This window comes from Hemitrygon akajei, unplaced genomic scaffold, assembly GCF_048418815.1.
Source record: "Hemitrygon akajei unplaced genomic scaffold, sHemAka1.3 Scf000093, whole genome shotgun sequence".
In the NCBI taxonomy this organism is placed as follows: Eukaryota; Metazoa; Chordata; class Chondrichthyes; order Myliobatiformes; family Dasyatidae; genus Hemitrygon; species Hemitrygon akajei.
In genome coordinates, this window is record NW_027331979.1 from 427,949 (window position 1) to 451,779 (window position 23,831).

The 23,831-nt window shown below is 40.8% G+C and overlaps 2 non-coding genes across 2 annotated transcripts; both read right to left on the reverse strand.

Annotated features, from left to right (window-relative positions):
* Window positions 1-22,254: 22,254 nt before the first annotated feature.
* On the reverse strand, window positions 22,255-22,370 carry trnal-uaa (transfer RNA leucine (anticodon UAA)). The gene is made up of 2 exons: window positions 22,333-22,370; window positions 22,255-22,300 (listed from the first exon to the last, which is right to left on the reverse strand). It is a non-coding gene; the product is annotated as a tRNA-Leu (tRNA).
* A 761-nt stretch (window positions 22,371-23,131) lies between these two features.
* trnal-caa (transfer RNA leucine (anticodon CAA)) lies at window positions 23,132-23,245 on the reverse strand. Its single transcript has 2 exons — window positions 23,208-23,245; window positions 23,132-23,177 (listed from the first exon to the last, which is right to left on the reverse strand). It is a non-coding gene; the product is annotated as a tRNA-Leu (tRNA).
* Window positions 23,246-23,831: the final 586 nt, after the last annotated feature.

Here is a 23,831-nt window from a genome sequence, read left to right on the forward strand (position 1 = left end):
ATGTACAAACGTTTGTTAGTTCGTCTCTGTCCTTACCAGGAACACCAATAACGGCAATGGCCATGAAATATATCTTTCTCACACGGTAAAATGTTTCAAGCATGCTGAGTGAGATTCAGCCTGTCTTCCAGCTGCCTGCGATCTCGCTGATGAAACTCTGAGCTGATGAATCTCCATTCATTTATACTCGCTCCAGCACACTGAATATTCGATATTGCATAAGGATAGGACAAAAATAAGCATGATGCAATTCAGGTAAAATCCCAATTGTGATGATGTATACATAGCTTGACGGGAAATTGCCAATTCTCAAATAGGAAAAAAGACGAATCGAGAAGTCAGCGAATGTTGTTGTGAAACACTCTCAAGCTCACCTGCCGATCTCATTGTCGTTATTGTTGATCTCACCCAATTCCTTTGTCACCAAGGTTGTACTCTCATTGGCTGCTCTGCTTCACCTTGCAAATTGTCTCGGCTGTCGATCTTGCAGCAGAGATATCAGAAAGACGATGCTCTTTGTATGTGGGTGTAACGTAGTGAAGAATGCGCAGCATCCACGTTCACGAAGACGCTGAAGGCATACAAATCATGAATCAAATTAATTCTCGCTTTGTCTAGCAGTTCAACTCCATTCGCAAAAAGCTTCATTTCCTGATAACCAATCATATCAATGTCAATTCAATTTCCATTCCTACAGGAAAACACGAGGAAATCTGCAGACGCTCGAAATTCAAGCAACACACACACAAAATGCTGGTGGAACGCAGCAGGCCAGGCAGCATCTATAGGGAGAAGCACTGTCAACGTTTCGGTCCTGATGAAGGGGCTCCGCCCGAAACGTTTTGTGTGTGTTCCACTCCTATGTATCGAATCATGTCCCCATCCTCTGCCATGATGAACCTAATCTCAGCTTGAACTAGCAACACCTTATTTTCCGTCTGGTTAACCTACGATCTGACGGCATGAAAATCGATTTCTCCATGCCGATATTGTTCCCTTCCCCTTCCGTCTGTCTCATTTCTCTATTGATATCATACCTCTTCTCGACCCGCCCATCATTTCCCCCTGGTACCTCCCAATCCATTTCCCCCATGATCCACTTTCACATTCTATCGACTCCTTCTCTTCCAACCCTTTGCCCTTTCCACTGATCAGCTCCCAGCCTCTCATTTCTGACAGCCCGACCGATCATCCATCTTCTAGCTTTTTGGGTGTGTAAGTCAAGATGGTTCTTTCGGACGACATCCTCCAGGTAGCCCACGGAGTGATCCAGCGCTTTGATGACTCCAGGAAGATTCTGGGAAGCCAACGCTGCGATGGCACGGACGGCCATTGTGCGACGGAACTTCCAGACGGTCCGGAAAGTAATGTTTGACAGCGTTTCTCCGTTTGAAGCGTCCATTAATCGCCGATTAATGCGACTGAGACTGAGAATGCAGAAGGCGAGCCTGAGTTTCAGCGTCGACCGGCTGCCTTTTCATCGTCGGTGGAGAAGGTGCGACCTTCCGCTGTGTTGTTCATTGTGGCAGGCAAGTAAGCTTCTGCCTCGTGTTTTGCTCCTGACTTTTGTTGAATGTCGGTGACATCGGAGGATAGTATCATGGTTGTGTGATTCGGATCTGTAATTTTAAGACTTTTTTTTCTGGTTTTTAACGCCCGTTCTTTTTCCATTTCGTAGTGCGAGGGGAGAGTGGAGGTTGATGTTCAGTTTTGTTCTCTTAGATTTTTGTGCGGGGGAGGGGTGTTTAGGGCGGGATTGGATCGATGTTCCTGCTTCGTTCTATTTTGTGGGTGGATGTGTTTTTTTTTAGGGTTGATGATGAGAATGTCATTTCTTTTTGTCCGGGGGAGGAAGGATGGGTTTGATGCTACTTTCTGAAGGACGTTCTTTCTTTGTGTATGGTTCTCAGTTCCAGTAACAAATGGTGTTAACTGTTTAGGCTAACAAAATGGTTTTTCTGTATTTTATAATGAAATGGCTTCTCTGTAATGCAGTGATGGGATCCAGGGTCCCGTATGTTTGGGTTATGGGTGTTGATAAGGGGAACAATAACCAATGGAGAATTGTTATGCTATCTTGTCTGTGTAAGTGGAGCAGGTGTTCGCGGTCATTTTTCAGGAGGAGAGCGAGGTGGACGGAAGTGTGTGGAGCGGGCAGCCGTTCCAGAGCAACGGATACTGGACGTCGGCAGTCCAGACGGTGGCCGAAGGCGCAGAAGGTCACTGTCAAAAGGAAGCAGAGGCGTGAGCTCCAACGTATTAAAATATGCGCACAAACTGACAGACTGATTATTAGTTTGGCGCCTTTAGGTTATCTGTTTCTACTAACCCAACACTAAGAAAACACTATAGAATTGCAATTATTCACTCGGTTTTGCGTATTGTCTGGTATTTGCATTGTGAGCGTGTACTGGGGAGGCATAACACCGTATTTGCACAGAAGTACTGCACTACTGGCGGGGCGACGGCGGTTCACCCTCGGCGAACGGTGGTCAACTGGGGACACGGAGACAGCATTTGTATTATGACTATCTGGAGAAATACAAATTTCAGAGTTCTGCATGCATACATTCTGTCACCTATGAACAGATCTGGATACATCTATCATCTTCCAGCTTGTAGATCCGAAGTTACCATGCCGACTGGGTAGTGTGAGCTGCAGGTGGAGAAGACACATCACATCTTTCCCGGGACAGGATCACAATCGTTACAAACTTCACTGAGAAAACAGAATAATGAATTCATGAATTACTGCCTATCCGCCTTGCGGGTCTTAACGCATGCATTCGTGGGTGAGGGCGGTGAGTGGGTTTGATGGCGAGGTGTTAAGAGCAGGGATGTGATGCTGAGGCTTTATAAGGCACTGGTGAGGCCTCACCTTGAGTGTTGTGATCACTTTTGGGCCTCTTGTCTTAGAAAGGTTGTGCAGCCATTTGAAACGGTCCAGAGGAGCTTCACAAAGATGATTCCAGGAATAAACGTGTTATCATATGAGGAACATTGATGGCTCGCGCTCTGTTTCTCCTCATCATTCTGAGTCACCGTGAACACAGGCCCAGAGCCATCACGCGCAGACCGACAAGGCATTCTCATGGCCCTTTCTGGCTCTCCTAATTTCATTCTTAAGCTTCTTCCTGCAAGCCTTATAATCTTCTAGATTCATATCATTACCTAGTTTTCTGAAATTTTCGTAAGCTCTTCTTTTCTTCTTGACTAGATTTACAAAGGCCTTTGTGCACCACGGATCTTCTACCCTACCATCCTTTCGATGTCTTATTGGAACGGACCAGTTCAGAACCCCAGGCAAATATCCCCTGAAGAGTTGCCACATTTCTTCGATACCCTTCCCTGGGAATATCTGTTTCCAATTTATGCTTCCATGTTCCTGCCTGATAGCCTCATAGTTCCCTTTACTCCAATTAAACTTTTCCCTAACTTGTCTGCTCATATCCCTCTCCAATGCTATGGTAAAGGGGAGAGAATTGTGATCAATCTCTCAAAAATGTTTTCTCACGGAGAGAGTATTGACACCTGACCAGATTCATTTCCCAATACCAGATCAAGTGCAGCCTCTCCTCTTGTAATCGACCTATTGTGTCAAGAAACCTTCGTGAACACACCTAACAAACTCTACCCCATCGAACACCATCACTCAATGGAGATGACCATCAATATTTGGGAAATTAAAATCTCCAAGCACAGCAACCCTGTTGTTGTTATTACTACTCCTTTCCAGAATCTCTCTCCCCCTCTGCTCTTCGATATTCCTGTTCGGGTTGTCTATAGAAAACACCCAGTAGAGTTATTGACCCCTTCCTTTTCTTTTCTTTTCAAATCTTTTTATTAGTTTTTTGAAAAAAAAACAGAAGAAAAATATTGTTACAAGACATTTGAGAGTACATAATAGATTGATAAACATTCAAATATATATTGATCCATACATAGAATCTCTCAAACTCATATAATAATATAAATGATTAAGAACCCCCCCCCCCCCAAACAAAAAAAAAAAAAAACTACAACTAAATAGAAAAAGAAAACTAACCAACATGGGCAATCGCATAATGTTATATATATACAGTAGTGCCTATGACTCCCAACCTCCATCCACACAATTCAGGATAGTGACAATAAGGTTCAGGATCAGACCGTATAATTCATATGAAAATGCTGGATAAATGGTCTCCAAGTTTCCTCAAATTTAACTGAAGGATCGAAAACCACACTTCTAATTTTTTCTAAACTTAAACAGGAAATAGTTTGGGAAAACCACTGAGATACTGTTGGAGGATTGGCTTCTTTCCAATTCAGTAAAATGGATCTTCTAGCCATTAGTGTAATAAATGCAATCATTCGTTGGAATGAAGCGGATAAACACTTATTATCCATCATTGGTAGGCCAAAAATTGCAGTAAAAGGGTGTGGTTGGAGATTAATATTTAAAACTCTTGAAATAATATTAAAAATATCTTTCCAATAGTTATGTAAGCAAGGACAGGACCAAAACATATGAGTCAACGAAGCTATATCAGAATGACATCTATCACAGGTTGGATTAACATACGAGTAAAATCGAGCAAGTTTATCTTTAGACATATGAGCTCTGTGTACGACCTTAAATTGTATTAGAGTATGTTTAGCACATATAGAGGATGAGTTTACCAATAATAAAATTTTTTCCCATTGCTCAGTAGAAATAGGGCAATGCAGTTCTTCCTGCCATTCCTTCTTAATTTTTTCAGATATATCTGGTTGTAGATTCATAATCATATTATAAATTATAGCAACAAGACCCTTTTGACAAGGATTAAGAGCTAAAATTCTTTCTGTAATGTCCAATGGACATTCTTTCGAAAAAGACTTTAGTTCATTATATAAAAAAATTCTAATTTGTAGATATCTAAAAAAATGGGTTTTAGATAAATTATATTTATTAGATAATTGTTCGAAGGACATAATGTTATCATCCAAAAACAGATCACGAAAACATGTTATACCTTTTGTTTTCCATAAATAAAAGGCTTGATCTATGGAAGATGGTCGAAAAAAGTAATTAGCTGTTATAGGGCTTGACAGTATAAACTTATTCAAACCAAAAAATTTACGAAATTGAAACCAGATTCGTAATGTATACTTGACTATAGGATTAGTTATCTGTTTATTCATTTTAAATAACGAAAAAGGAAGTGAAGATCCTAAGATTGAAATCAATGAGAAATCTTGCACAGATTTACATTCCAAATTTACCCATTGTGGGCCAGCAACTGTAGTCGATTCTTGTGTCCAAAATATCAAATACCGTATATTGACTGCCCAATAGTAAAATCTTAAGTTTGGTAGAGCCAAACCGCCCTCCTTCTTAGGCTTCTGTAAATATTTTTTAGCTAACCTAGGATTTTTGTTCTGCCACAAATACGACGATATTTTAGAATCAACTGTATCAAAAAAAGATTTAGGAATAAAAATTGGTAATGCTTGAAATAGGTATAAAAATTTAGGTAGTATCATCATCTTAATGGCATTAATTCTACCTACCAAAGACATAGATAGTGGGGACCACCTATTAGCAAGTTGCTTAATTTGATCTATTAAAGGCAAAAAATTAGTTTTAAATAAATCTTTATGTTTTTTAGTAATTTTAATACCTAAATAAGTAAAATAGTCTGTAACAATTCTATATGGTACCCGATTATAAATTGGAGTATGCATATTTAATGGAAAAAGTTCACTCTTATTAAAATTCAATTTATACCCAGAGAAGTTACTAAATTGAGCAAGCAAAGAAGAAATAGCAGGAATAGATCTTTCAGGATCAGATATATATAATAACAAATCATCTGCATATAATGATACCTTATACATCGTCTCCCCGCGGGTAATACCTAAAATATTGGGTGATTCACGAATAGCTATAGCCAAGGGTTCCAAAGCAATGTCGAATAATAAAGGGCTTAAAGGACAACCTTGCCTTGTACCCCGAAATAGTTGAAAAAAAGGGGATCTTTGATTATTAGTGAAAACCGAAGCTAAAGGTTTCTGATATATTAATTTAATCCATGATATAAATTTTGAACTAAAATTAAAATGTTGCAAAGTATTAAATAAATATGACCATTCGACTCTATCAAATGCTTTTTCGGCATCTAAGGAGATGACACATTCTGGGATTTTAGATGAAGAAGTATAAGCAATATTAATTAATTTTCTAATATTAAAAGATGAATAACGATTTTTAATAAATCCAGTCTGATCCTCAGAAATAATCCGAGGCAATATATTTTCTAATCTAACAGCCAGGATTTTACTAAAAATCTTAAAGTCCATATTCAGCAAAGATATAGGCCGATAAGATGCACATTCAGTGGGATCTTTATCTTTTTTAAGAATTAAAGAAATAGAAGCTTCATAAAAAGATTGTGGTAGTTTACCTATACTTAATGCATCTTTAAAAATTTTACAAAGCCAAGGAGAAAGTATAGAAGAAAAGGATTTAAAAAATTCTGCAGAAAAACCATCTGGGCCCGAAGCTTTACCCGAGTTCATTAAGAAAATGGCCTTTTCTATTTCAGACTCCGTAATAGGTGTATCCAAAATTACACTATCCTCAGCAGTTACTTTTGGAATATTCAATTTCCTTAAAAATTCACTCATTATAGAAGAGTCTTTAGTACATTCTGATTGATATAAAGAATTATAAAAATCTTGAAAGGCTGTATTTATCTCTTTGTGATCAATCGTCAGAGTACCATCTTGTTTACGAATCTTAGTAATTTGTCGCTTATCCGAAACAATTTTCAATTGGTTAGCTAGTAATTTACCAGACTTATCTCCATATGTATAAAATTGAGCTTTCGATTTAATTAACTGACTTTCAATCGAAGAGGTTAACAATAAACTATGCTCCATTTGAAGTTCCACCCTTTCTTTATAAAGTTCTTTACTAGGGGTCAATGCATAAATCTTATCAATTGCCTTAATTTTATCAACTAATGTTGATATTTTAGAGTTAGTTCGTTTCCTAACTCCGGCAGAATATGAAATAATCTGTCCACGAATATATGCCTTAAAAGTATCCCAGAGAGTTCCACTAGAGATGTCTACTGTGGAATTTATTGAGAAAAACAAATCAATTTGCTGTTTAATAAAGTTAATAAAGTCAGAGTCCTGCAGTAAAACAGAATTAAACCTCCAACTTTTAGTACTAATATGTGAATCCGTCACCTTAATAGATAACTTCAAAGGTGCATGATCAGATATAACAATAGAGTCGTATTTGCAATCCATGACATCTGTAAGGAAGTGCTGATCAATGAAAAAGTAGTCAATCCTCGAATAATTATGATGCACATGGGAAAAGTATGAGAACTCTTTATCATTAGGGTGTAGAAAACGCCAGATTTCACAGATAGCTGAATCAATCATGAAAGAATTAATAAGAGAAGCCGATTTGTTCGGAAGAGTTTGAATGGGTTTGGATCTATCCATCAAAGGGTTTAAACAACAATTGAAATCCCCGCCCATTATCAATCTGTATTGATTCAAATTAGGAAAGGATGTAAATAAACATTTAAAAAATTCAGGACAGTCAGTATTTGGAGCATAAACATTAACTAAAACAACTTTTTGATTAAAAAGCAACCCAGTAATAAGCAAAAATCTACCTTGCGGGTCTGAAATTGTTTCATGATGTATAAAAGCAGTTGATGAGTCTATAAAAATAGAAACACCTCTCACTTTGGCTTGCGAATTTGAGTGATACTGTTGGCCCTTCCAAAACCTAAACAACCTCTGACTATCCACCTTCCTAACATGAGTCTCTTGTACAAAAATAACATTCGCATTCATTCTATGGAATACTTTGAATACTTTTTTCCGTTTAATCGGATGATTTAAACCATTAGTATTCCAAGAAACAAAGTTAATAGTCTTATCCATATTGACAATATATATTACAGTTAACATATAGGTTTAAAAGAAAAGTGAACTCATGAACTCGGAAGGGGAAAGTAAGTTCAAAGGGAAGCCGGAAGTCACAGCACCGCAGCCATTTTAGTAGTTTCATATAAGCCCATGAAGTAAAACTAAGCAAAAAGCAAGCAAAAAAAAGAAAAAAAAGAAAAATCTCCCTCCCACCACCCTCAAAACCCCAGGAAAAAAGCCAAACAGAGGCAAGCGAGCGATCTAATACTAAAATTACCCCCTTGTCTCAAGACGGCAACTCAGACGTAACAAAGTTAAATAAATACAAACAACCCACATTATAAAAAAAGGGTTGATATAGGAAAAATTAAAATATAAAATTAGTGTTATAAATGTATATTATCAAAAGGGTTAAAAAAATTAAAATAATAAATGAAGGTTTAACACTTTCGAATAAATCAAAACAGTTATGACGCTACAGACACTGGAGTCTGTCGGGAAGAAGAAACGCCATTTTATTCTTCCAAATCTTAATATTCAAATGCTAAAAATATAAAAAAAGAGCGTATATCGATTAAAAAAAGAAAAAAAAATAACCCTAATAGGTCATCTTCAACATTAATCGGTTAGTAATATATAAAAATATGAAATCGGAATAAACCCGGTAGAAAAAAGAGAGCTTTAATCATATATAAGAAATATATATGAACCGTATCAAAAAAGAACCCAAACGTCAATCTATACCAGATCCAAATCTATAGGCTAGATTACATTGATCAGCCCGATCAAATGTCATTGTTCCAGGAAACCTTGAGCATCCGCTGGCGATTTAAACAGCCGAAAAGATCCATCTTGAAGGGTGACTCTCAGGTGTGCTGGAAACAGCAACGCTTGCTTGTAGCCTTTCTGGTGAAAATTCGACATAACCGATCTGAAAGCCAGCCTAGCCCGTAGTACTTCGGGGCTATAGTCCTCCAGAATGCGAAAATTAAAATTTTGATAGGTTATCATACCTTTTTTACGAGCCGCACGAATCAGTCTTTCTTTGATGTGAGGATAATGGATCCTGAGAATTATGTGCCGTGGTTTCAGATTTGAATCTGCCCGATATCTAGAGACTCTGTGAGCCCGATCGATTAATGGGGGGTTATCCAGGACATCTTCGCCCAGGACATCCACTAGAAATTTGGAGAAGAAAACGGTCAGATCACCGCTTTCAAAATTTTCCGGGATTCCAATTAACCGAAGATTTTGTCTTCGAGAACGATTTTCCAAATCAGTAATTTTAGCTTTATAGCGTTCCATCTGTTGGGTCGTCGAAGTTTGCTCTTCTTGCATTTTTTCGATTATACGATCCTTCTTACGAGCAGCTTCTTCAAGAGCCAAAATGCTTGCTTGTTGTTCATTTGATTCCCGTGAAAAGGTCAGGAACTTTTCTTCGAGTGATCTCAAACGATTGTCATACTGTGCAAATCTTCCAAGTAATTTTTTCTCCAATTCATCAAATCTAGCGTCTATAAACTTCACAACAACTTCTAAAGTTAACGGTTCTTTCGTCTGTTTCGGTTCTTTTGCTCTAGACATTTCAGCGGGTTGAGAGTAATTCAAATAGTTTTTTAAAAAAATTCTATATGTTTAGACCCCTTTAAAATAAGTTTAAGGGGTGTTTGTAGGTTAAAAAAAACGTAAAAGGTTTGGAGCAAAGCCTAGATGCGGTTTACTCCATGAGCGCCATCTTGAGACTCCCGACCCCTTCCTATTCGTAACTTTCACCCATAGAGACTCCATTGACAACCACTACACAACTTCCTCCTTTTCTGCAGCCATGACAATATCTCTGATCAACAGTGCCACGCCCCTACCTCTTTTGCCTCCCTCCCTATCCATCCTGAAACATCTAAAGTCTGACATTTGAAGTAGCCATTCCTGCCCCCGAACCATCGAAGACTCTGTGATGACCGCAACATCATACCTCTAAGGCATTAGAATCATTAGATAATATCTAATTTCTATTAAAGCTGGCCCCAGTAATCGAAGCGCCTATGGCGTATGATAAGGCTAATGCTGAGTCTATTCAGGTACCAGGTTTTCAGGGGTTTAGTGTTTATTCGGCAGTCTTCTTCATAAGAAACGGAATTTGTAAAGTGAAACACTTTGTAGTTATAGCAGTGACTGAGACACATGAGAGCAGGCTGAAAAAACGGAGGCAACGAAAGCTGCGTTCGCAAGCGTCCGACTGATCCGGCCCGCATGAAGCTGCATTTTGCTCAATCCGGCCCGTGACCTAAAATGAGTTTGACACCCCTGAAGGGATCGTAATCCTTATCAACGACGTGGCCAATGCAACATCTCCAATTGTGTTAGTGAATCAACTTGATTCTACTTCGTATGATGATCATTTCCAGAGGCTTTAGGGGGATACATTCAAACCAGGTGAGTGACATGAAGCGGTTAGTTCAGGTCCACTGTGCAGAAAAGCATGTTAAGTAATTCTCATCTGCTGAAATACAAGAATTCGAGCTCTAGTTCTAGATTCTCCCACCACAGAAAACATCTTCTCGATATCCACTCTATCTAGTCCTTTCAACATATCTGTGATCAAGCCATAACATTCGACGTTACTTTTAACAGAATAAAAAGTGTTACTCCACCAACCTGAGATTGGTCTTATCCTGGCAGACAAGGAGGCTATGGAACGTTATGTCAGTCCGGAAATTGAAATCTTCAGCCATGAATTTTTGGAAATGAATAAACAGTTGACTGCTCCGGCAGCGACACTTCAGCAGGAGTGGAAAGCAAGGGAGGAGATGCCAGAATAAGATCGTTAGGGGAGGGGGAAGAAGAAATCTGGAAAGGGATAGGTGAAGCCAGGTGGTTAGGAAGAAGGACGAAATAAGTTCCTGGGAAGAGATAAGTGGAAAACGCAAAGAGCTCGGGAAAGATGAATCAGATATGAGAGGAGAGAGGATCTTGGGAGAAGGGGAAGGAGGAGGGGCATCGTGGGAAATGGTAGGGAAATGAGGAGGAAAGTAAAAGGCCAGAGTGGGGAAATGAGGAAAATGGAAAAGGGAGGTGGGAAAAATTGGAAAACAGAGATATCCATGTTCATGCCACACGATTTGAGGTTACCAAGACGGAATATAAGGGGTTACTCCGGCCGCCTGTAAGTAGCCTCATTGTGGCACAAGAGGAGCTCATGGACCGACATGTCGCACCGGGAATGGGGACAGGAATTGCAATGACTGGACACTGGGAATTCCGCTCCTGTTGATGGAGCTCAAATACTCGACGAAGCCTTAATTAACTTGAAGAAGGGACCCGGCCGGAAACGTCGACTGTTTATTTATTTTCAAAGATGCTGCCTGACCTGTTGAGTATTTCCAGCATTTTGTGTGCGTTCCAATTAATTTGGTTAAAGATTTGCCTGCGTTCAGTATCTTCGTAGGCCATGATGAAACTTTAATGTATGCTTCTTCACTACATTACAGGAACTTTAAAACAACATTATTTTGTTTATATTTCTGTTGCTGTGATCTATAACCGAGACAATACTCAGACTGAGACAGCGTAGCCCAATGACAGTATGGTAATGGTTTATGCAGACAAAGTTTATGGATTCTAGGAATGGACACGTAAAAAAATAACAATCAAGAAACCAAGAGTCGACCCGGAGACTGTTTCACATCAATATTGACTGACTTCTCCAATCGACATTTCCTCATCTTTCAGATTATGCAATATCGTGTCAAGCAATCCATACCTCATCACAATTGGGAATTTAATCAAATGAAATCATTTTTTATTTTTACCCCAGCTGTTGGAAGATACGTCAGCCTTGTGTAGTATTGAATATACAGTGTTCTGGAGCGAGTATAAATGAATGACCGTGGAGATTCATCAGCTCAGAGTTTCTTCAGCGAGATCGCGGGCAGCTGTAGACAGGCTGGAAATCAGACAGCATGCTTGAAATATTTTACCGTGTGAGAAAGACATGGTACTTGATCATTGCCGTTATTGGTGTTCCCGGTAAGAGTATAGACGAACTAATATTTGCGGCTCTGTGTGCGCGGTCTTTGGACTTGTTCTGTTACGGACAGCGTCGTGATTCCGGTGTATCAGTAAGTGCGGTTCAGACATTGTGACAAAACTCTGTGTTGGTTCAGAAGTTATCATGCAATGTAATCAGTGGCCTCGGATGAAAATAAACCGACAGATGAAGCAGATATAGAGCAGAAGATCAAGGAGATGGATTCATGTCACAAACTCATGTTTTGATATATCAAAAGGCAGAGCCACTGTGAAAGTAAACGCCGATAATCCAATGATCTCGGCAGCTTTTCGGGCTACTTGGTGTACTTCCGTATCAATAGCGTATCGTGCTTTAAATTCAAATATAATGTTATTGCGCTGGATTTCATGAAATTTCTGCAAGTCTCAAGGCGTTGCCGGAAGCGAAACTTCGACGAGATTCAGGGGAGAGTTATAAACATAATTTGCGTGTGACAGTCCGAGTTTCGCAATTTGAAATAAGGGTCTGTGCGCTTTTTAGTGTAACAGGGTTTGTTTCAACGCCCGATTACCCATGATGCGTCGAGAGAATTAAGAGCCAACTCTACGGTGTCCGATAGAGGTCAGACGTGGTAAGGTTTATCCGATATCCTGCTCTGGAACAATAAGTATCAAAGCATTTAGAATAATGCTGCAGCAATACTGTCTTTTCTTTGGAAATTGGATGGTTTAAGCACTACCGTCCGAGATACCCAGCATGTCACACAAAATCTTTCAAAAGGAAAATTCAAATTTTCCGATCGGTTGCCTTGACATACTGCGGCCAAGCGTAGTTGCAGATTTTGAAAGAAGCGAGCCAAGGGATGCTGCTGTACGGAGATAATAAACTGGAATTGGGAAAGGGACGAAGACATGCGAACGTGGGAAATACATTTGATTTGAACTTTGTAACTGGACTGAAGCGGAGGGTGCAGTGTTTTGCTGTGTGGGGAGATTCCAGAACAAAGTGACAGGAAGGTGTCACTCAGCATCGCTGAGAAATTTGCCGAGGTATCCAGGTTTACACATCAGTTGAAAACCTGATTGTAGGAGTTTTAAAATAATTCGTTCAAAACGGCCTGGGCGATCAGTTGGGAATGCCTGCTTCCCGAGCACTAATACCTTCCGGTACCGTGTACCATAACTTTCACCAAGCGTGCACACGTTTGAGATGTCTGCGACTCCCGGTTTACATCTTTAATACTTCCTGAAATGAGTTGTCTGCAAAGTTTGATTGTTCTCAATTTCCAGCTTATCTCTTTCCTGAGACCCACGGAGCAGCGAGACAGTGATTAACCCATTCTGTTTGTTGCTCCCCCAGTGAATTTACTGGCGGTTGTGATTCTGTCCAGGGGAAAGTGTGGCCTCTCCACCTGCACTACTCGCTACCTGGTGGCCATGGCAACGGCGGATCTACTCACCATTATCTTTGATGTAACGCTGTGGCAGATCAGTTATTATTACTTCCCCGGGACTTTCCTGGACATCACCCCCGTGTGCAGCGCGATCTCTTGTCTGGGTTTGGCAGCCACAGACTCCTCTGTTTGGTTCACCGTCACATTTACCTTCGATCGCTTTGTCGCCATCTGCTGCCAGAAGCGGAAAGCAAAGTATTGCACCAGGAAAACTGCGACTGTGGTTCTGACAACAACTGGATGTCTACTCTGTTTTAAAAATGTTCCTGTCTTTTTTAGATATCATCCATTGAAAATGATTGCCAATATACCCTGGGACTGTATTCCAAAGTCGAGCTACTTTACGGATCCCGGCTGGGTGGGGTATCGATGGTTTTCTATCATTCTAATGCCGTTACTCCCGTTCGTGTTCATACTACTGTTCAACGCTCTGACAGTCAGACACATTTTAGTGACTAGTCGCGTCCGTACGGGGCTGAGGGGTCAGAGCAAGGCGGAGAACCGCAGTGACCCAGAGATGGAGAGCAGGAGGAGGTCTGTGATCTTACTTCTCACCATCTCCGGAAGCTTCATCATCCTGTGGTTGGTGGATGTTGCTGAATTCCTTTATTACACCATTGCCGTATTGAATCCAAATAATTACAGCGATTCTGAAATAATATTTCAACAGTCGGGATACATGCTGCGTATATTAAGTTGCTGCACAAACACGTTTATTTATGGGGTAACTCAGTCTAAGTTCAGAGAGCAGTTCATCATCGCAGCGAAATATCCGCTCACATCAATTGTTCAACTAATTAATAAACAATATATCTAAGTTTTTCCCGGCGGCGATCGAAATGTTCTCCATCTTGACTCTAAAGAGCCGGCGGTAATCAGAGAACGTGGCTATGGGGAGAAGAAATCTGGATTCGGGCCCAAGCGAAACACAGAAGTTACGGAGAGAGGACAGGAGGATGGGGTTGAGAGCGATCATGAATTAGCCATGTTAAAATGGACAGGATGGCCTGATTCTTTCCGGATGTCTGATGTCCATTAGATATAGACAGCGTCACTCTTGTTACGATCCAACACCTGGACTGCATATATCCTCCGCTCCTTTTCCATCTCATTGGGAGCTTATTCCACCTCGATTCATGCAACATTCTGTTTAATTTCCCGATTACAACTCACAATTTCAGATTCCAGTGCATATGCCCTGTTTTCTAACTGATGACCGCAACGTGACATATCCATAGAAATCGTTTTATTTTCTTTGGGCTCAGGCTTAACCGGAGCACATAACTTTGCTGAGCAAACGTCCGTCTCTTTCTTAGTTCTCGCGTTTATACTTTTCTTGTCATGTGAGAAGTGAATTTGTTAAAGACGCCTTTGATTAACATTGCACCACATTAACAATCGTCATAAGGCTGGTTCAACAACGTTACATATTTTTCAAATAATTTATGAGTTGAGCAGAAAGTAAGATATCATAAATATAAGCTGTTAATTACCTTCCGCCTTCCGCAGCTAAAAACACGGTAACATTATTTCCGTGTTTCTAAACTTCGGCACATTGCAGCAACTACCAAGCAGTTACTTGCCTTCATACCCTAAGGTCTGAAACAAAAACAGACAGCAAATTTCTCTTCCAGTTGAACACCGTCAGTATAAACACAACCCAGTTAATACTCGCCCTCGGTATTGGGTCAAGGGACGGCGGTGACACATTTTAATGCAAGGTGTAAAGTTTGCAGATGTCCATCGAATTAGGTATATGATTAGACGAATGATTAGCTCTGCAGAACCCCATTCGGTTCATAATTCAGTAAATTTCTATCGACCACCTCATGCTTCAAGAAAAACATGACACCTCACTTCCTGATCTCTGATAAATTTACATCTAAGCAAACTGCATGTTGAATCTCTTCTGCAATGACTCCACTACAATCGCAAGTCTATTATTATTTTTCTTTGTTCTCGGCTAAATCTGGTAAAATTTGCAGTTAGAACAAAAGCAAGCACACTTACTTGTCAATTGATAGGAACTTTCGGACTATTCTAGTGGTGTACATTATTGTGGCTTTCTGCAGACTTGCATAAATATTACCGGATCGGCCAAATAGTTTAATGTTATTGTGTAGCGACTTTGGGGTGTAACCCGTTTTGGATGTAACAATCGAGACAGTGCATTCCCCGTTCATGTACCATAGTGTTCTAACTTCCACTTTCAATTTAGCACATTTCTGATAATGTTCATTTATTGATTGCCGAATGCTGCATGTTTTCATACTGGCCATATCTATTAACCAAAATGTTTTTGCTTGTTCATCCTCTGAAGTTATATCCGGACCGCTATCATGCATTGCCCTGTGTCTAATAATGGATCGATCTCAATGTAATTGTTGGACATTGACTCTGAAAACGTATCATTTACTGTATAGTATCTTTCATGAGTTTGCATTTTAAGGCCAGATTTTGCTGAATGATGTTTGCCACTTGACTGTGCTTATGTAAGTAATCAGATTGAGTTAAACTGCAGCGGGATACTGTAATGTATTGGATAGTTTTTGGTCTCACATGGCATTTTCTGCCTTTATCGTCTTTAAATTATTGGTAATTTATTGGGTATTTTTGATTCTTTTAACCACTTGCTCTGTACTGACAAGGAACCAGTCTGTTTCTGGGTAGTCTGGGTTTCTGGTCTGTTTTTGTTTCTGTGTCCCCAACTTTCAGCTAGGCTTAGCCCTTGGTCTTGTCGGCACATAGTGTGCTCAGAACAAGCAGAAGGTCATGCTCAACCATTATTTGTTTTTCCTCTATTGTGGTATTTCTGAGTTGAGCTTTCATTTCAGTTTCGTGGTGTATATTTCTTTCCAGACGTGCATACGCCCGTACCGAGTGTGAATCCTGACTTCGTTGATGACCATTTATCCTTAGAAGATTTATCGTGAGTGGGACAGGGGGAATCGAATTCTTCCAACTCCCTGCCTGAAGGTGTCCAGCTCCCTCACCATCTTCTTCCTTCCTTTCTCCACAGTGCGCTCACTTTCTCCGTATCCACATTCCTCCGCACCCCTCACTATCCTCTCACCCCTCAGGACACTCTCCTCTTTCAGTCGTACTCCTCCTTTCCCCTCTCACCCTAATGCTGCCCTCCTCTCTAACTCTCATTGCCCCCACATCCTCTCACTCTCACTTCTCGCATTTCTGTCCGCAACCCGCCCCCCTTCACGGACCGACACTGAATCTCTCCCCGTGTTCATTCCGGCTTGTCAACCCATCCATTTCATTGTGCAGTGCAGACTGAGACAGTTTTCTACAAGGTAAACAACCTTAGTTTGGTGCTTGGAGTTTCGAACATAGAAGCATTCAGAGCTGGCTGAAGCAGAGAAGGGCAGGGGAGAAAGAGAGAGAGAGAGAGAGAGAGAGAGAGAGAGAGAGAGAGAGAGAGAGAGAGAGAGAGAGAGAGAGAGAGAGAGAGAGAGAGAGAGAGAGAGAGAGAGAGAGAGAGAGAGAGAGAGAGAGAGAGAGAGAGAGAGAGAGAGAGAGAGGGGATAGAGACAGGGAGCAAAGTAAATCTAAGAGAAGAGTGTCACGCAGAGATGGGGATGGGGAGAGACACGGGGAGAAAGAGAGATAAACAGGGGAAGAGAGAGACGGGGAGAAAGACAGGAGAGAAGGATAGGTAGAGTAGCAGTGAGAGACAGATACGAAGAGAGACAAGGTGAGGATAAAGTGTAGAAGGAGAGAGGCGGGAGAGAAACTTTGTGAAACGAGAGAGCGAGGGGCGAATGGGATGCTCGGGACTAGGGCAGAGAACGTCTGAAGAAGGAGAGAGAGACGGGGTAGAGAAATGGGAGGTAAACACTGAGGGGAGAGAGAGACTGGGGTAAAGAGACTGGAAGATAGTGAGGAGGGAGGCAGTGTGAAGGCAGAGAGTGTGGACGCAGAGTGTGGAGAGAGAGAGTTTGGAGACAGAGAGTGTGGGGAGAGAGAGGGAAAGAGTTTGAGAGAAGGATGTACGTGGGAGAGAAGGCTGACGAGAGACGGAGGCGAGAGACTAGGGGATGCAAAACGGCAGATGATGGCAGATAAAAGGACAGACAGGAAGACTGGGAGCGAAAATGACAGAGTAGATAGAGTCGGGGAAGAGACGATGCGGCAAAACAGAGTCGGAGGCGAGAGAGAGACTGGAGGATGAGATACTGCAGAGAAATAGAAAGAGAGAGAAAAACAGTCGGGGAGATGTGCGAGAGAAACGAGAGAGAGAAACGGGGGAGAGAAGGAAACGGGTAAAAGAATGTAGTCAGTGACAGACAGAGAGGGCCTGAGTTAGAACGTGTCTAGGCAGATAGAGAAGGCGGGGAAGAGGAGTGTGAGACTGGAGGAAGACAGTCGGGAGGAGAGAGAGATTGGAGTGCTGAGGAGAGAGACTATGGGTGGGAAGACAGGTAGATGGGCAGAGAGACACGTGAGGCAGAGAGAAACCGAAGAGGTGGAGTAGAGAATGATTTGGGGGTGGGGGGCATTTTGAATCAAGAGCTCTGGGGTGGGGAGAGATTCCGGATATGGATAGAGATCGGAGTGAAGAGCGAGATTGGGGGAGACCCGGAAGGGGAGAGACCGGGCTGAAGAGACAGACGGGGACGTTAGAAAGATGAGGGGAGAGAGAAACGTGGGAAAGAGAGACTGCAGAGAGCGAGTCTGGGGACCTAGCGAGTGACTGGAGGGAGAAAGAGACTGCGCGAGAGGTTTAATAGGAGAGCGTGATCGGGGGTGGTATTATAGGGAGAGAAACTCGACGGAGGAAAAGACCGGTGTTGAGGAAAGTGACTGGAGGGAGAGATAGAATCGGGTAGATGAGTCAGGGAAGATTGACTGAGGGAGAGAGATCACTTTTGAATCTAGTGGCTGGGAGGGAGACTGGGGGTTTAGAGAGATGGGTGAGATAAAGACTGGGGGAAGGACATGGGGCTTCGGGAGAGAGAGACTGTGATGAGCTGGGGAAGAGAAAGCCAAGTAAGAGGCTTATGTACCGTAATGTTAGAGGACATTCTTTCACTCAGGGTGTTCTGGGATTGTAGAACCACCAGTCTAAATTGTCTGTGAAACATCCAACTGTTGCCGTCTCGATGACCCCCTTCCTCGACGTCTCAATGACCCCACAACTTCTTACACTGTATCCGCGATCTACCATTCCTTAACCCCTCTTCGCGACCACACCCTTCCTTACCCAACTCTGTGACCTCCTCCTTCCCTCTCTGTGACCATATCCCCCGTTTCCTGTTCCTTATGCATACGTATGAATTAACTCAAAATAAACATAACATTGATAATAAACTGCCCTGCTTACCGAAAAAACTTATTACCATGCAAAATCACTGTTTAGAAAACGTCGCTATCAGAGGAACAACCTCATATTTTGATTGAGTGCCGACAGTTGACATTGCCCTTCGTTTTTTCCGGATGTTTTTTTTTGAAAAATACTGTAGAATCCAGAATTGCTGTATCACTATTAAAATATTAATTTATTGACAGGTCATTTCCAGTGAATGAATTATCAGATTCGTCTCGAAATTTTCCCACTTCCTGTGCCAATTTTTTCACAATAACCGTTTCTAAGCAATGGTTGCTGATCTGCTCGGTATGGTATAGGTTCAGTTGAGTTATCTCCATTAAAATGTGGATCAAAATCCAGAATTCAATTCCAACTTTAGCTTCAACCAATGTATCATGATTGCGTTAAAATACAGGCAGACGCATTTTCCCACTTATGTCCTAACGTGAAAGGTGTGTCTCTATCGGACAAAGCTGTGTATCACTATCGTGTTGCTAAGGCAGGCATTCTCGAAATTCTGAAGCTTCTGAATGCTGCTGGGTATCCCGCTGTGCCTTTTATAAGTCAATTTGTATAATGCCCCGTTAAAATGAGTGAGACACAATCTGCTATGGCGCAGCATCATGGTCCAATGGAGCTAAATGTCATTTAGCAAAGAACGCTCATTTAATGTTAACAATTTCAGCCTGACAGTGGTGAGGTGGACCATCTCCATGAGTTTTTCCGCAGGGGTAGGATTTGGTATTGGGAAGTTTCAGACTGAATTCCAGCGGGTACAAACGCAGAACCATCAAGCTTCTTCGTATGATAACCCTTTCATTCCTGGACTCATCTTTGCGAAACTCCTCTGCACCCTCTCCAATGCCAGCAAATCTTTTCTAAATGAGCGGCCCAAAAATGTTCAGAATACTCAAGGTGAGGCCTCACTAATGCTTTATAGAGCCTCAGCATTACATCCTTGCTCTTATATTTTAGACCTTCTGAAATGAATGCTGACATGGCATTTGCCATCCTCACCACTGACTCGACCTACAAGTTGACTTTTGCAAGTCCCTTTGCATCTCAGACTTTTGGATTTTATCCCCGTTTAGAAGATAATCTGCAATTTTATTTCTGCTACCAAAATACATGACATGCATTTTCAAAAATTGCATTTCATTTCCTACTTTTTTGCCAATTCTTCTAATCTGTATAAGTCATTCTGCATTTTACTGTTTCCGCCATACTCCCTGCCCCTCTACCAATCATCGTATCTTCTGCAAGATTGGCAACAATGCCATCTATTTCGACATGTAAATCATTTATATTATTCGCAGTTGCTGGAGGAATATACTTTGTATTCACCCGGTGCTGACTTTCCACAATGAGAGCAGAACCGCTCCAGCCACTTTGGATGGACTAGATCAAAGTGTCTGAGGAAGAGCCCAGATGTTTTGTTGTTAAAGTATTTAAATTACTGTAAATAGTAGAAAAAATACGACCATCGCACGGCAGCTTGACCAAACAACGGACAAAGGTGTTTTTTTTTACACTCTGTTTTTATTGATTTAAAAAAAACATGAATAAATAGAAATCAGACGAGACGTTCTATCAAATACGTAGTACAATAAAAGTACAAACAAAGAAAAGGAAATGCACAGTCAAAATCATGTATAATATAGTATTAGGCTAGTATATATAAACAGAGAACCGCAACTCTCCCTGACAATTCTTCATACAAAAAAAAAGATTGGAAATTTCTATTTATAAGAAGAAAAAAAAACATTAAACTAACCAAAAAAATTGGCAGTCTATTTGAGGGAAAAATTACAAACAAAGCAAGATAAATAAGGAAATCATCCTTCTGGTCAAATCTGAAACTTTGCTGAGGTGGAAAAAAAGAAAAAAAACTAAAAAACAGAAAAGAAAAGAAAAAAAATCATATGAAAATATAGAATAAAAGTTCGCCAGGTTTGCTCAAATTTGAAAGATGTATCAAACGTCCGACTTCTAATTTTCTTCAAGCTTAAAGTAAGACATAATGGAGGAGAGTCAGAAAAAAAACAATAGATGGTTTAGGATCCTTCCAATGCAACGAAATGTCTCTCCTAGCCAATAAAGTTGAAAAGGTTATCACATGTTGAGCGGTAGTCGGAAAATTTCCCGCTTCCTTTGGAGTAATCCCAAAGATTTCAGTAAGTGAATTAGGTTGTAAGTCCACACCTATGACTTTTGATTACGTTCTAAAAACACCTCTCCCAAAACTATTTAACTTTATACAAGACCAAAACATATGAGTTAGAGTAGCCATCTTAGCTTTGCATCTGTCGCAGTTGCTATTTATTTTAGAAAAAATATGCGCTCATTTATCTTTTGACATCTGTGCCCTGTGCACTACCTTGAACTGAATCAAGGAGCGACGGGCGATAATGAATTTATTATTAACTAAATAATAAATTTTATTCCATTGATCATCTGAAAGTAAGTCCTGAAGTTCCAATAACCAAGCACGTTTAGCCTTATCATTCAGGTATCATACTTGCATTCATTAAGCGTTTACATATTTAATAGCTGTCAATCCTTTTTGAAATGGTTTTAGCTGAAAAATAGCATCTATCATATTTGGTAAATGAAAAAATGGATAATTCGGTAAGAAATCACGTAAAAAATTCCTAACTTGTAAGTATCCAAAAAATTGTGTATTAGATATATCATATTATCCTTTAAATGCGAAAAGAACATTAAACAATCTTCTATAAACAAATCTAAAATAAGTTTTTATTCCCTTAGTTTTCCATGTTTAAAAAACCGTATCGAGAATTGATGGCTTAAAAAAAAGTTAAAATGGATATTACTAGAGAGAACAAAGTTATTGAAGTCAACAAACCTGCGAAACTGAAATCAAAAATTTAATGTATGTTTAACAATAGGACTAAGACCTTGTCTGTCTATCCTAGAGAACAAAAAAAGGAAGAGGAGCTCCCTGTATAGAAGCCAAATAAAACCCCCTTACCGAATTCTCCTCCAAGCCTAACCATGAAGGACAGTCCTGTTTATCTATACCCTGAATCCCAAACGAATATTAATTGCCCCATACTAAAATCGAAAGTTTGGTAACACCAGCCCTCCATCTTTCTTTGATTTTTGCAATAAAGATTGTTTCAAGGCGTTTTAATCCAGACTGCCGATGACGTGACGGGAAAACTAGAAGAAGAAGAGTGGCTACTAAGAAACTTAGTCAGAGTAGGAGAACGGGCAAAGCAGTGGCAGATAAAACACACAGTCTTCTAGATCAGGGAAGTGACCGGTGTTTTCTTTTGCAACTGTGGAGCAATGTGTCTGAATGGCCCCGATGTCATTCATCCAACGGTTGAGAAGATGACACAGCACCGAGGCCTCCTTCTCATCAAACTCCGCAGCCCGACTCCAATGTCATGTGACACTTTGTACTGCTGTCTGTTGTGAAGAAAACAAAAATCGTTATCTTTCTTGCGTCTTTCCCATCCTCAGCATCCCATGATGGCTGCAATAAACATTACAGTGATTGAATTATGAATGCGTAAATCAAGTTGTTGTCAGGAGTGGGATTCGAACCCACGCCTCCAGTTGGAGACCAGAACACTCGGGTTTACAATAAAGCGGCTTTCTCGCCTTAAGTCTGGCGCCTTAGACCACTCGGCCACCCTGACAGACCAACAGTACTCTCTCCACATTGAACATAAAAAGCTGCATTTCAGAATAGTCTGACTGACTGCTCTGGTGTGAGAGTACACAGACAGACACAAAGGATATCCTGGGATTTGAAATAAAAGTAGACATGTTGCATTTTCTCAGCTTGCCAAGCATGTCCGAACTTATAAATTACAGCAGCACAGCACTGGAACATGTAATGCATACAGTTCAGGCCATCCGTCATAGAAAGGTTGACGAGGCTTTCGAGAGAGCAGAAAAGCTTTACCAAGATGCTTCCTGAATTCGACGATTTGGGCGATAACGAGACTTTGGACAAGCTTGGGTTGTTTTCTCTGGAGTAGCGGAGGGTGAGAGGGAATCTGATAGATGTTTCTTAGATTTTGAGAGACATAGATAAAGGTAGAACATGGCAGAGATTATCTCCATCCCAGGGTAGACATGGCTTGTTCAATCAGGCATACATTTCAACTAAGAATAGATAATTTTAAAGAAGATGTGACAACATCCCGTCACTCAGTGTCGGCAAAACCAAGGAAGTGATTGTGGTGTTCAGGAGAGGGAAAAATAGAGGTCCATGAGCCGGTTCTCATTGGAGGATCGGTGGTGGAGAGCGCACGTAACTTTAAATTGGTGTGTAATACAATTTCCTCAAATACATCATCTTTTCTTACTTAAGTTTTTGCGTTATCTACGCAAACAACCTACGTTTGCTTCGCAGTAATAACATTACCTCGGTTGAATGTTTAAAGACAAATAATGTCAGGGGTGGGATTCGAACCCACGCCCCCAATTGGAGACCAGAACACTCGCATTTGTAGGAAGGACTTTCATTCCTTGAGTCTGGCGCCTTAGACCGCTCGGCCACCCTGACAACTTTGCATCACCCACTTCACATCCAAAACAAATTTGATGTTTTTGAGAACAGATTGAATGCCGGATTTGAGAACAGAGTTATATACACACAAACGCACATCCGATTCTGGGAATCGGAAATGAAACCGAGCTTGTTACAGTTTTCTCAGGTGAGCAGCCTCTGTGGAAAGAGAAGCAGTGTTAAAATTACAGATCAAAACTCGTTAGACGCGTATCAGCAGAAATCTGGAACGGAGGTTAATAGGGTGAATGAGAACGCTGGGAAGACTCGCTGTCTTCGCATGTAGGGAGGTGATGAAATAGAAGTTTATAGATAGGACTGATTCTGATACCACTGGGTGGGAGGCGATCATGACAAATTCGACAAAACCTGAACACGGGAGGTTCAATTGTAGCGGGGAACGCTGCTTTACAGATGGATGTTGGCAAGTAGAATATAAAGTCCAGAGCAGAGTCCGATGATTATGGATGAAAGAGAAGATGTGAAAAGATTCAGAAGAAAATAAAAAATCTTCAGAAAGTCCACTCAGTCAACTTCGTCTGTTTCATCATTCCATCATGGCGGATTAATTACCCCTGTTAAA